A 12,706-nucleotide genomic window follows, 5' to 3' on the forward strand; every position below is an offset into this window, starting at 1 on the left:
CTTGCAACCTTCAGTTCTTTGCAAAGATTGGCCTCTAGATGGATACATTTGAGGGACCCTCTGGAGCCAGGGTTGGGCGCCTGGGGCAGAGCTGATGGTGCGAGCGTTTAGAGCAGCGGGGCAGGGTCCCCACTAGGGGCTTGTTCCTCTGGCCGGGGAGGCCGGGCGCCTCCTGGACGCGAGAGCGCACGCCTGGGACCCAGCGGTCGCGTTCCTCGCACCGCCTTTTCCGCAGGTCTTTATTCATCGCATCTCCCTCTCTTCCCCTTCTCCACCTCCTTTTCCTCCTTCTCCTCCTCTTCCTCCTCCTCCTCCACCACCACCACCTCCTCCTCCTCCGCCGCCGCCACCTCCTCCTCTTACATCTCACTGGCCTGGCTCTGTGTTGTTCAGAGTGACAAAGACAATGTCCCAGCCTTAACTTTGCAACCACCTTGCCTCCTTCTGGGGTTCAGCGCGGGAGGGGGGCGGGCAGCAGTCGTAGCTTCAGCATCTCCTCCAGCTTCTGCGCTTCTTCAGCTCCGGGATAATTCTTCTCATTTTCTCCCAGCCCTTTTCTCGTTTCTTTCTTTCTTTCCCTTCCTCTCTCCTGCACGTTGTTGTTATTAGAAAGGCTTCGCGCACCCCCTGGTGCTCCGGCGTTTCGTGTGGCAGGAGAAGATTGTCTTCTCTCTTTCTGTCTTGCTTTCTCTCTCCCTCTGGTTGCTCATTATTCAGAGAGAGACACAGAGGGAGGGAGAGAGAGAGAGAGCGCGCGCGAGGGAGAGGGAGGAGAGGAGAGAGAAGAGCAGAGAGAGAGAGAGAGAGAGAGAGAGAGAGAGGAGAGAGAGAGAGTGAGAGGAGAGGGAGGGAGGGAGAGGGGAGAGAGACGGATATCTCAGGTCATCTGCAGCTGCAGCGAGTCTGAGGAGCCGAGGAAGGCAGGGAAGATGGCGATCCTCCATTGCTGAGACCCGGCAGAAGCACATGAGACTCCCAAACAACTTCCACAACAATAACCCGAGCAGGAAGAGGAGAAAGAGAAAGAGGATAAGGAGGCGGTGGGGCTGGAGAACCCGAAGCACCTCCCGGCGCCGGGACGCTTCTTCTGTAAGTTACTGCAATTAACCACCACCTCCGGGGTGGTCTGAGTGCTCCGGGGAGGAGAGCGCGGGGCGCTGGAGGCACAAACGCGCTCATTCATTCCGCCAAGGAGGGCCGGCGGTGCGGGGAGGAGAGGAAGTCCCCTGCTTGGGCTGCCTAGGAGGAGAGAGGAGAAGCTAAAGAGAGAGATCGAGGAGGAGGAGGAGAAGGAGGAGGAGGGGGAGGAGGGAGAGCAGCTGGGGGAGGAGGAAGAGGAGGAGAAGAAGCTAAGGAGGAAGAGGAGGAGGAAGAGGAGAAGGTGGTGGTGGTAGCTGTGGAGGTGGCTGTGCTTTTCCTGCTGGCTGCTCCTTCTGCCTTCTGCTGGGGGGGGGGGGGCGAGCCCTGTGGCTTAATTAATTTCGTGTAGTTCTGTGAAGAGAGGAGAGAGAGAGGGAAAAAAAAAAAAAGAAAGATGAGTGAGAGGAGAGAGCTGGAGGCTTAGGACGGATGCTCCGAGTGTGGGGACCGGAGTAGGGACGGAGAAGGGGGGCGGAAGGCTGGAGGCCAGGAGAGACCTGAGCCCGAGCCAGAGGGAGCCAGCAAGGGGTCAGAAGAGGGAGCGCTCGGAGCGAGCGGCCCCGACCTGAGCGGGTTGACCTCTTTCTTTCTCTGTCCCTCTGCTTCCTTTCCCCTCCTCTGTCTGCCTGTCCCCTGCCCGATGGCAAAGCCGTGCGGATTGGCACCCCCCCTTCCTCAGGTATTTGGTTTCTCTCCTCTCTCTCTCTCTCTCTCTCTCTCTCTCTCTCTCTCTCTCTCTCTCTCTCTCTCTCTCTCTCTCTCTCTCTCTCTCTCTCTCTCTCTCTCTCCCTCTCTCTCTCTCCCTCCGAAGTTGGGATGCAGGGTCTGGATTTGTCGAGGGGGTGGCTGCCGCCGCTGCCGCCGCTGGGGAAGAGAGAGGCGGCGAGCAGGGGGCTGCTTGCCGGGTGGGGGCGCAGGTTGAGGGACAGCTGAGGAGCTGTCTCCAGGCTGAAGGTTCAGAAGCGTCGGTTGCAGGAGGACAACGGTTTCTGGAGAGGAGAAGCCATTACACACGCTCCTCTGAGGCTGGGAGAAAGGAAGGCAGGGGCCTGGAGTGGGGGTGGGGGGACTCTCACTCCTGGTGCGGTTCCCAGGGGTCTGCCCTCCCTCCAGGCACGGGGGAAGCCTCAGCCGCCCCCCATTGGAGCAGCCCCTCTCTTTCCCTTTCTTTATCTCCCTGTCCTCCATTTGCAAGCTGTCTGCTTTGGTTCCAGTCCAGACTCCAAAACACAAAGCTCCTTCTCACGTTCATTCCCCAGCCTGCTCACCATTCCTGAAGGAACCCTGGTTTTCTTTTCATTGTAGCTCCTAACCTACAGAGAGGGAGGGGAGGAGGTTGCCTGGAGTTCCTTTTATATTCCTCCCCAACCTTTAAAAAAAAAAGAAGAAGAAGAGAGAAAAGAAAAGAAAAAAGTTTCATTTTTAAGCATGTGCCTGGGATGGGGAAAGACCAAGCAGTTGGGGCTTTCTCCAGGGCTCCCGGGGGCTGTGTCTGAGCGTCGGCCTTGGCTGTTGGGCTTGGTTTGGTGTGGTTTCTGGAGGTTGCTTGCAGGTTTGGGAATGAAGTGACTAGTTGGGTTAAGAGCTGGGAACTGAGTCAGGTAATCCTTGTCGTACTGTAACTCCACCAGAAAATGGAGGAGAGCGGGCTTCCAGGAGACAAAGCTGAGATGAGAAGTGTTTATAGAATTATGGATGTCTCCATTTTGAAGCTCTGTTGGTGATGGCTGGCTGAAGGAGTAGGCTTGCCTGCCTACTCCCCCTCCCTCTCCAGAGGGAGACCTTGTGGTGGTTCCTCACTGTCTATTCAGTAAGCAAGGAAATTAAGGCTTTTAAGGGTTCCTCAGATATTTTTTTTCTCCCACCCAAGCAGTGCCTTCACAAGTTACTGAGATGTTTGTTTCCATTTTAAAGTAAACTTTTGGATTTTTTTTTTTTCGCCTTTGGAGTGGACCTGAAAGGGTTTCTGACCTCCTTCAGGAAAGGAAAGGCAAAACCTTAAAACATTTCCACAGAGATCTTCTCACAACTTTCAGCTGCGCCAAGTCCCCTGAATGTCTCCAGGAAATGTTGTTTCCCCAGGATGAGGATGGTTGGTGGCCCTCAGCTGAGATTTTTTCCCCCCCCTCTTTCGAGGCTTGGTTATCATCAGTCTGATGCATTGCAAGACTTTATTGTCTTGGTGTGGGTTGATTTCTGCTAGAAAGAATAGAATATGTTCCTTCTAGATCTCAGAGGAACCCTGCAGCCTGGCAGCTTCTTCAGGTTCTCCATGTCTCTTCAGGCTGCTTGCTCCATCCGAGGGTTAGGCCTTCCTGCTTCCTTTGTTTCCCTCTTCTCTTTCCTTCTGCTGTTTCCCCCCCCTCCTGTGTTCTCCAGTACTGTAAATCTTCAGAAATATCACTATGTCTTCTTAACAATGTCACTATGGAAACAAATGGTGTCAGTTGAGAAAACCTTATTATGTCCAGGTGTCTTAACCTTTTTAATTGGAGGAATTTATTAATCTTCCACAAAATGTAGGAAGACATTTTGTGAGGGTGGTTTGAAAACAGGAGCCAGTCCTACCTGAGCACATACACACTGATGTGGAGCCCCTCACAGATTAGTTCTAGAGATTGCATGTAATTGACCCAAGGAAAGAACTGAATTCTGAAACGCTTTAAAGATTTACAAAAGCCAACCATGAAGATGTTGCTTTTCCATTAGCTAAGGTAGCCATCTTGAGGATGAGGGAAGATGTTGGAAGAATTTTACATGGCCTATTGAAGATAGGTGAGGAAGGTTTCACAGAGGGATGAAAACTTGGATGAGGTTCAGAACCAATTAACAGATTCTAGGGCTAATTGGACCTTGCTTCCAACGAAGGAGAAATGCAGAAAGGTACCAGCTTCAACAGAAATAAGGAGCACAGTGGTGGGCCACTGACACCAGCCTTTTTCCTGCTTTCCTTTCTCATTAGGTGTCAGATTTTAGAACGCAAAGTTGCTTCTGTCTATAGTGGTTTTTTGTGTATATTGAAGTGGTTTTTTGATTCCAGATGTAATTATATTCTGTTGAGGAGCTGGTAGCAATGTCACTCAGTGAACGCACAATGCTATAATATGACAACATCACATTTTTCAAACCAAACTGTTATGTCATTAATTGAGGGTTATTGTTCTTCAGAGGGGTGTGAGGGAGGCAGGGAAATACATGGCTCTTTAGCTGATAATTGTCCATGGTCAATGAAGTACAACCCTGTTTGTACAGATGAAGATGTATGGGTTTCAGTTGGTGTGTATGCTCATTTATAAATATGATGTTCAGATCTTTGCCCCTTTATTAAAGTCCTGGGCTTCTCCAAGAGTACTCAGAAAAAAAAATTCTTGCCTGGAATCAGACCTTATAATTTTCATTTTAACATGTTTTCTTTGACTGGAATGCTTTGGTTTTTAAGTCGTGTTATATTTAAGTTTGGTAATGCATATATGAATGCTACATATTCAGCTTGGAAGTTTAAATGCAGTAGATAGTTATTTGGGCAAGTAATTATCAGATAATTTTGCATCTAATTAGTTTGTGTTTATATAAACATAAATATGTTGATCTTGAAACAAACTTTCCGTGATATCTTTTTATGGTTGTTAATACTGGGGCAAGTGATTAATTTGTTTTAGTGTGTTGGGGGGGTAATGAAAAAAATGCCAGTCACTATAGAACCTGACTCACTACATTTTTTTACTTGGATACCAAGTGATTTGGTGTCTTCTTAGATAGTGTTAAAGTTGAATGTATCTGGAAATTGGGGGGAAGGAGGAATGAGGTACTTAATAGGCATTTTGGAGTTTGAGAATATATTCTGATAATCTAAAAGACACTTGCAAGTGCTTTGTCTTTAATCAATATGGGAGGTACCATAACCCTTTTAAGGGCATGGTTTCTTAATTTTTATTTTTTAGACCAACATACTTGAGGTGAGAAAAGCACTTTGGGTTAAGCATCATGAAAGGAATAAAAAACAATATCAAGTTGAGCATTCTCATTTGCTGTCAAAGCTCAGAGATCATTTTTGATGTGAGTTGTCAAGTCCACGAGGATTATTCCTGCCATACAAGAGATAGCTGGTGGGTCATCATAATTCATTAATATTTCTCTTCTTGAGTTTACGTATGATTTGTTGAGCTCATTCCCTTAAGACCCTTCTTATTCTACCCCCAACCCCACCTGGTGTTGGAGACAACTTTTAGGTGTGGGGGGGAAAACCCGTGTCTGTTTTCCTAATGTGTCTGATAGAAGACAGTAGGAGGTAGGATTCAACTTTATTAATGAGCTTTAGAGTACTTGTGGTCACTTTTCTTCAAAAAAGGGAAGGGAAAAATTGCTTTGAGCATGAGTCATGTTTCATGTGTGACTGAGTTTAATTAGGTCTAGTCTTCCCCTAGTTATTCCTGACGTTGAGAGTTTTAGGTAAGGCAACCTTTATCTGCTTTGTGGTATATGTATCTTTCAGATTTACAGTCCACTGTGTTACACAAAAGAGAATTCATGGGTCTGGGTTGAGTATCCTAAGTTGGGAACAGAGGAGCTGGAGAAGCAAAGTGCTGTTTCATAGTGTCACAGGCATGGATTAAGAAGCACATAAGCAACTAATCCAAATTTCAGAAGATTTACATAACCATGACTGTGTGTCTAAAACTATCTACGCGGAGAAACCCTGTCTCGAAAAACTCAAAACAAAAAAATCAAAACAAACAAACAAAAACAAAAACAAAAGTTGGGGTGAGAACTCGGGCTGTAGCTCTGTGGTAGACTGAGGTCCTAAATTCAATCCCCAGAACTTTTGTGGTTCCAGGGAAGAGGGGGAGCTGGAGGGGAGAGACTGTTTCCCTGGTCTACGGACAAAATTCAGTAAACTGAGACATTTGTCAGGTGATATGTGCACTTATTTGTGACAGTCACTTGTGATAGTCCTGTGCTTCTGAAGTTGGTGGCTTTAAGAGAAACATTATCTGAGTGTTGGTGACCTATTAATTAATTGATTATGAGAAAACAGAGAAGAGGATAGATAATGCTAAAAGAAAATTCCTCTCTCCTTGTGTGATATGCCAAGACATCTGGCAGATGTTATGTGGGGCCCTTAGGAATGGACAGTTTAATTTTAGCCCTAGCAAGGAAATGGGAAGCTCTAAGCTCTTTTAATAGCACAAGTCTCAGTTTGGGGAAGGTTGCTTAAAATAATAAGAAAGAAAGGAAAAGAAGCATTTTGTGGAATATTAAAGAACTGTAGAGGAGACTGAAATGAGTTTGGAGTGACAGGAAAAAAAACATTTCTCAAGAAGAAACTAACGTCAAAGTCACTAAAAATTGACAGATATTTACATTTTAAGTGAACACTGGACTAGAAGTTGGGTATTTTTTGATACCTTAGATTTTTTTTTTTTTTTTTTTTTTTTTTTGCCTCACATACTCTTCATCACCCTCATTTTACCCAAGAGGAAACTGGCACATGGGCATGATGTGACTTCCATAAGGTCAGAAAGTTCAGGTGTGACAAAGCCTGGCCTAGCTGAGGCTCGGGGCTGGATAGATTACTGGAGCCTGGTGCCCTTTCCCCTACCCCACAGGCTTTGATGGTTGTTGTGCAATAACTGTCCTCTTCAGCCCCAACCTCTGAGGAACTCTGCAGTCCTACCCCTTTAGGACAGGAATGTGTTGTTGGTGCTAGTTGGGTTTAACAGGTCGGGATTTGCAGCTGAGACATTATACTCACGGATGCAGAGACCCATTTTGTTAGTGAACCTTTAGCTGCTGAGTTGTTAGCTGTATTTTTCTTTTAAGGTTTCTGTTTCCCTCTCTGGTTCTATCATCCAGGGCTTAGAAGTGATTTTCGAATGCCCTTCTTTGGAAATTTGTCTGGGTCTATTGCAACTTGCAAAAGTGTCCACAACTGGACTCTGAGGCTCTGTTTTGCAACAGGGTGCAACCTTTCAGACATGCCATTTTGTAATATTGATGAATGGTCAAGAAGTGAAATCTAGTCATAACGGGTGAATTTCTAGTATTCACTGTTCATTCAAAAAATGTTTTTTACATATATTTTTGAATCCTAATTCTCTCTTGCAGATCAATGGCAATTTCCCATTTCCTCAGTAAACAGGCAGTCTTCATTCAAATGACTTGGGCAGAGTGCTTTGGAAAGGGTGAGATGAGTTTCCATGTCTGTCTCCTCTTGGACAGGCACAAGCAATTTTGTAAGGAAGAAGAGTGATGTTTGGAAGTTTCCACATTTTCTAAGCTTCTTCCAAACAATGCATAAATTCTTAATCTCCGAGGCAGCCTGGAGATGGTAGTACTGGATACAGGACTTCTGGCAGAAACACAGTTAATGCTGTAAACAGTTGAACCTCAGTGTGGCACTCCTCCAAATGAGTTGACTGTCGAAAATAAAATGTTCCAGAAGAACTGGGAGAACAGGAAAGAAGTTAAAACAGCATGGCTTGCATGCCAGGGCTAAAGGAAGAAGAAAAAAGTTTAGGGTTGGGGAAGCAGGGACACTGGAAAGGAGATAATCAGAGTTGAACTGTCTCCTGGATTTATGAGACCCAGGAGAAGTTTCCAAATACAGTAAAGTGGACTTTTATGAATCTAGATGGACTCTGCAGCTTACTAGGAAGCGCTTCTGAATTCCTGTCCACCTTGAACCATCCAACTGATTAATGAGAAATCCATCAGAAGTGATTTGGATTTACAATTTCTGCTTGGACATGCTCTCATAAAATTGATTTTTTTTGCCAAGGACCATGGCCCTCTGCACCATAAGATCTGAGAAGTCTTCAGATGGGTGGCTCCAACACAAAGTTGCTTATTGGGGCAGTCGGGTGGGTAGAGTGACATGGTAGGAGAAGATACACTATTGTCCTCTCTCTTCCAAGGAACATCTTGCTTGAGGTCTTCAAAACTTTCTTTCCTAATTCCTAGCTGGACACATTTCTTCTTGAGTTATTCTTGGAGGGTTGGAGGGAAGGTTCCTTTTCATGCCAAGCCCATGGGTGTTCTGTTATTGATTTCCTTTTTTTCATGTGTTTGCTTGTTCAGATCATTGCCTGTTGCTTCTTGATAGTAATATGATGTTAAATGCTGTACCTATCCACACTTAAACCCAACTTGACTCAAGGGGTAGAACCTGCTCATGGGGGAAGGGATCCGTAGGGTTTTTACTTGCTTAAAGAAATATTTGAAGTTGAGGACTGTGTAATTTAGAAAGTTATCTGCTAGGCATTGGAGGAGACTTTGAACAGAATCCAGGAAAGGAAAATGAAGAAACAGTTCCCAGGACCCAGGGGATCCTTATTAAATGTGTTAGGATCACTTAGAATGGATCTCAGCATAAGCCCCCAGGTGAGTAAGCAGAGACTTACCTTGGATCATATTGGTTAGAGCAGAAAAGGAGCTGGAGGCCCAGGTAGGAAGACTGTGTCAGAAGTAATTAAGCCCTGGATTTGTGGAGAGGCTTATCTGCCACAGAGCCCAGCTGGGGAAGGCCAAACTCACTCCCTAAGCCCCCGTCTGGCCAGTTGAACCAGAATACAAGCTAAGGCCCTCTGATTTTCCCTTCTCTTACACCTGTGCAGGTGTAAGACGGTAAAGCCACTATGCCTCAGTTTTTCTCTTGTCTGTTGAGTGCTTCTCTCTTGAGCTGGGAACTGCCAAAGGCAGGGCATGGAGGTAGGCTAAAGGGTTGGAAGCCGGTTACCTCAGAGGGCACATTCTCCCTATTAACACTGCAAATGTGCCTGTCACACTGGACCTTATTACTCAGAAGAGAATTGTGTGCAGTGGCACAATGTGGGATACTTGAAAGATGTGTGCAGCACAAAGGTTCCAGTACTCACCTGCAGATTAAGAAATGGGTTTCTGAACCATCTCATTTCTGTTGCTAATGAAAAGCTTTGGAAGGTACCTGTGAATTAGAGCTCCAGCTGCTATCATGGTAGGGGAAGTTAGGCCTTGAAAGGATACATGGATTAGCCCGTCAGAAAAGCAAACAGTAGCATCAGCACAAGTAGAAAATAGACAGGGTTGTTAAGCTAACAGAAAAGTAGGCTAAAGCATCGCTGTAATTATATGGTGAAAATTTGCTGGGAAAGAGCCTGCTTGGATGGGAAAGGGAAAAGAAGTGAGGCAGGGGAGTAATTGACAAGTCAAAATAGAAGGGGGTTGTCCACTGGGAAGTGAGGCATTGCTCTTAAGAAAACAATAAGGCAGGCAGAGAAAGACCTGGTAATTTGGTGCCCATTGCATGTGACATATGAAGAGCAACGGCTAAGACACACACGCTCTTTAGTGGGAACAAAAAACCTTGAGTTGGGCCGGGAAGGGTTCATGAGACTTCTGGGTTACACTTGCAGCCTTTTTGATAAAGGGGAGGTGGAAACTTGAGGGAACTGGTTAAGTAGGCTTGCTGCAGATTTTCCTGGAAAATGAGTGGTGCAGAGACTAGAGCCCTGTAGCGAATAGCTGCATTATTGATGGGCAGAAAATGTGATAGTCGCTAAGGTTATCCATAGCACTTCTCAGCCCACGCTCTGGGTAGCAGAAGGAATGAAAAACAAAGACCTGCTTATTTCAGAGAGGCAAAGAGAGGAAAAGGGTGGACTGTGACCACTGCCTGGTGTCCAGTTTGTGGGGGAGGAGGTGGGGTGAAACCATTTGATTCATCACAGGATGATGAACCAGTCAGTCTATTGAGGTGCAAGATATTTAGCCATTCGCATCCCTGGTTACCTCATCCCTTTGTGTTATGAACAATTAATGAGCGGCTGAACATCAGTCATTCAGCAGAGGTGGGCATGGGCCTTATCTAGGAGTTCTTCAGTTAGGGCAAAATGTGAACTCTGGGCTACCGACTAAAGCCATCTTAAGGTAGACAGCAGCTAGAGCTCATAGAAAGATGTCACATAATCACTTACCCACCAAAATCTCTTTCTTTTCTTACCCCCATGTATCAATCTCGAATAGTCTCTGAAGACTGTTGATTAGTATTTAACAGTAGTTACTGGGAAGTGGGGTGTTTTGGGGGGAAGGGATTTCCACTTAAATGTCAGAGTTCAGCTACAAAAGCTGCTCCCCTTTCTGCTGTCAGTTGAATGTTGTCTGTCCTAATATTGAGTGAAAACGACACCGAGTAAATATGATTGCGTCATCAAAAAATTCTGCTAACTCCTATTCAGCCCGGGGAATACCATGTAAACTTTCAAAATGCTATTTCCCTCCTGGATGGGCTCACTGTTGATATTAATACCAGGTAACGTTTGTTTAACATTTAGTATGAACCAGGGATTGTTCATGTGGTGGAAGAAAGCAAGGGTTAGGGAGATAATTTGCCCAGGGTCATGAGCTAAGAAGAAGGGGAGCCAGAGTTCAGGTGAGAGGTGCATTCCTTCAAAGCCTTGGCTCTCTGCTGATAGGACCTGACCTATATGCTAATAGCTTATGTTCCTGATGCTCTGTCTTCTCCAGTAGCCAGGAGTCTTTGTGCTCTGGAAGGGAATATGCACATAATGGAAAATTGATTGATTGTAATGTATTGGTTAAGAGGAGGGAGGCAGCCCATTCCAATAACTTGAGAAAGTGCTTTACCAAGAGCACCCTCTTTGTCTTCTGAGTTACAAAAGAGACCTTGTAGGAGTCACTTTGGTGAAAGTACACAGTTTTAAACTCTATCAAAATCATTGCTTATGACAGACGTCTGTCTCTTAGGGTCCCTTTTGAAACTATCAATGCTCAGTATTGGCTTTGGTTACCAGAATATTGCCAGAATTTACACATGTAGACATTTGAGAGTTAGCAAATGATCATTTGTGAATGGGGCCGATTCTTTTAAAAGTATGGAGACTGTTACTCCCTCCCCCTTCGTGGTCACCATGTTCTCTACTTAGACCATAGAGATACACTGAGTGTTCTGGTCTTGTTTTTCTCTTCTTGAACTGTTCCCATATAGTACAGAAGCTGCTGTTTATTCTTCCCAGAGTGAGTGGCTGTCCTTATGGAGATAGATGTGGCCCATACACTCCTAACATAATTAGGACCATGGATGGTCTGTGATATGAGCTGTTGGGCTCTAATGACTGACTGGTCACATCAGCCTCCAAACAACTAGTGATAACGTTATTATATCTTTGCTGTGGCTCTACTCATCAGTAGTGCCCAGGCAGATATATAGCCACTACTTCGATAGAGGGGTAAACATATACCCTATTTCTAAAGTGCACGAGGAAAGGCTATTTTCACATCATTAAAATAATTACTGGTCAGCCTTACCCAAGCCATTATTTCCTTTTCTGGGTGTTATACATGGTAGAGAGGAACTTCACCACAGAGCTACATACATCCCCAATGACTGTTTGCTTGGATAAACAACTTTGAGATGCAGCACTCAGAAGGCAGAGGCTGGTGGATCTCTGTGAGTTCAGGGCCAGCCTGGTCTACATAGTGAGTTCCAAGACAGCCAGGGTTATGTAGAGAGACCCTGGAAGAGAGAGTAAAGCATCTGATTATAGCAGGGTATCTGATTCTTTCTGGAGAATTTATACTTGAGAGGTGTCGGGACTCAGCTGCAACATAGACTGTGTTCTCACGTCAGCCTATCTCAAAGACCAGTCTTGAATCAACTTAGTTCTTTGGTCTTTTTAATTCCTTGGAGAGGAGCCCACCTAGGCCTCCTTCAGGAACTGCTTTGAAGAAAGCAAGGTGAATTGGGTCAATGTACCTCTGCATGCCATGGCAGTAGGGCATAAGATGTTCAATTTGTGAGAGTGCTCAGGTACTTCAGGAGAGACGGGGGCTTACGGCATGTGTGAAGGAGGCAAAAGGGTAAGGCTTCCATATGCAGGCCTGGCACAGGAATTAGTGATTATCTTGCAGAAAAAAGAAAAAAAAAAGAAAAGCAAACCACATTTTCAAAGACAGAATCAACCTTACAAAAAAGCACATCATGAGGCTAACACGAACCAGGGTGCTTTTCAGAATACAAGAGCTCTATCCTTCTAACCACTTGGAGGTTCAGTACGTCTTTCAGCCCCATGGCTTTGCCTCCAGTTAGTAGTTTAGTGGGACCGAGTAGTGAAGAGGTGCTGAAGAAGAGATGTTGGCTGGCTGTGAGACCTATCCCTGCTCTGTGCTTGACTTGGTGCCCTGGGTCCTGGTGCGTTCTCTTTCTGACCAGTGGCTGCAGCTTGTTAGTCATGAATGAACATCACCCATTGGTCCTGAAATTAGCAAGTGTTAAATGTTATGTGATTATTAGAGGGAAAACAAGATAATCTAGTCAGTGGGCTTAATTAGCTTATGATTGCCCAATTGCTGCTTCACGATAATTATATTCATAACCCCATTTCTAGACATCCATTGCAATTATCATAGCTGACCCCAGCTCAGGTAAGTGTTTTGTGATCTTACCTGGCACTGGATGGGGGCATCCCCGATGGCCCCCCTCTTGTGATCCTCCCACGATCACTTCCTTTCCTCTGTAGAAAGGCCTATGACAGTATAATGTTGCCCGAAACCGCACGCACTCTATTTGACT

The 12,706-nt window shown here is 45.6% G+C and overlaps 1 protein-coding gene across 2 annotated transcripts in view; it reads left to right on the top strand.

The window, feature by feature from the left end:
- The first annotated feature begins 827 nt into the window (after positions 1-827).
- The window catches only part of Znf462 (zinc finger protein 462), a 132,481-nt gene continuing 120,602 nt past the window's right edge, over positions 828-12,706 (top strand). For both annotated transcript variants that reach the window (XM_052176512.1, XM_052176513.1), the window contains exon 1: positions 828-1,089. The gene's annotated coding sequence lies outside the window, so the exon portion shown is untranslated. The remainder of the gene's footprint in view (positions 1,090-12,706) is intronic.

Source organism: Apodemus sylvaticus, chromosome 3 (genome assembly GCF_947179515.1).
Source record: "Apodemus sylvaticus chromosome 3, mApoSyl1.1, whole genome shotgun sequence".
NCBI classification, from domain to species: Eukaryota; Metazoa; Chordata; class Mammalia; order Rodentia; family Muridae; genus Apodemus; species Apodemus sylvaticus.